The sequence below is a fragment of the Macadamia integrifolia genome, unplaced genomic scaffold, assembly GCF_013358625.1.
Source record: "Macadamia integrifolia cultivar HAES 741 unplaced genomic scaffold, SCU_Mint_v3 scaffold90, whole genome shotgun sequence".
In the NCBI taxonomy this organism is placed as follows: Eukaryota; Viridiplantae; Streptophyta; class Magnoliopsida; order Proteales; family Proteaceae; genus Macadamia; species Macadamia integrifolia.
This window is the reverse complement of record NW_024870574.1, coordinates 565,161-566,937: the sequence shown is the minus strand read 5'-3', so window position 1 is coordinate 566,937 and position 1,777 is coordinate 565,161.

The window sequence follows — 1,777 nt, the reverse complement described above, 5'->3', positions numbered from 1 at the left end:
CAGGTGATGTAGATACGGTCAAGGCTGTCACGGTGAAGTGGGACTCTATGTGTAAGCCCAAGGATGAGGGAGGGCTGGGTCTTAGGAGATTGTGAGATTCCAATAAAGCAATGTTGTGCAAATTGATTTGGAGGATTAAAACGGAGAAGACAGCAGCGTTGACCTTTCTCAGAGCTCGGTTTCTAAAGAAGGATGGAAGATCTTTCAAAAAATGCAACACCCCCACTATATTTGCAGGTCTCAAGAAAATGTGGTCCTTTGTGGATGACAAGGAGTGCTGGATCATAGGGAACGGTCAGTTTGCAAATTTCTGGAAGGATAAATGGTGGGGTCCAAACTCCATTATGGAACTTCTTTCGTTGGATAGCGACCAAAGCCTTTCTACGTCAGCAAAGGTGGGGGAGTTTATCAGAAATGGGGAATGGCGCCTACCTGAGGTAGTATCTCCTCTTCTTAATGAAATTTTTTGTCAGGTTAAAAAGATCGACATTCTAAGTTTGCAGATGGAGGATTTCAGGGTGTGGTCGCTAGTTCCTTCAGGGAATTTCTCCTCAAGGTCGGCTTGGGAGGCTGTTAGAGTGAAATCCTTAAAAAGGTGAACTGGTCTTCTTTGATTTGGCAGAAGAACCTTCCTCCAAGACACTCCATTTTTTGATGGAGAGTGGTGCATGGCAAAATCCCTACGGACGACCTGGTTCGCCAAAAAGGTGTTTATCTCCCGTCCAGATGCGACCTGTGTGGAAAAGCTGAAGAAAGTATGGCTCATATTTTTTTACACCGCTCATTCTCCATATCAATATGGAAGTATTTTCTAGATTTTTTTGAGGTGGCGTGGGTAAATCACCCAACCATTCAATCGTTGTTCAAGTGGTGGAAGAGGAAATCTCAAGTGATTCATATAGAGAAGCCATGGAAGTTGGGTTTGCTCATCATTATCAACCATATTTGGTGGGAAAGAAACAAAAGAAGGCAGGAAAATAAAGAAAGGGCAGTGCGGTATGTCTTTCAAAGTATAAGGCAAGAGGTTCAGCTTTGCTGTGACTGGTCAAGTGAAGAAGTTCGTTTGATTTAGGACTTGATGACTTGTAGGAAGATAGGTTTAAGTATCAGAAATCCCACTTCCCCTTCCCCTCTTGAGGTCCACTAGTGTAAGCCTCCCAGGGCGTGGATGAAGATCAACGTGGACGGTAGCTTGCTTGGTAATCTAGGCCATGCAGGTGCTGGTGGAGTCTTAAGGGACAATGCAGGCAAGGTAATCGACTCTTTTAGCATTTTTATGGGAGTCAAACAAATATATGAAGCTGAATTTGAGGCGGTTTTGGAGGGTATTCTGCTAGCTAGACACCATCATGCTAGGGGTGTTTGGATTGAGTCTGACTCAGGGTCGGTGGTCTCAGCAGTCTAGAGAAAGGAGATTCCATGGTTCGCCCTGCAGAAATGGAGATCTGCCATTCCCTTTTTGGAGTCGGTGCAATGGAAGATCACACACTGTTTTCGTGAAGCTAATGTAGTGGCTGATTTCCTAGTTAGGAAAGCATCTAAATCTTGTATTTCAGAATTCTCGGTGGAGTTCCCGAGTCATGTAGTTGCTGAGTTAGCTTCAGATGCGTTGGACAGGCACCGTTTTCGATTCGGCTAAGCCCTCTGCTTGCTTCCTTTGCTGATGGCCATGCCGAAGGTGGAGGTCGCAAGTGGGCTTAGTGGGATCGGTCTGCCCTTTTGTATTTCTCTTTGTTTTGCTTCCTTCTCTTTCAATAAAATCAACTTTTAGCAAAAA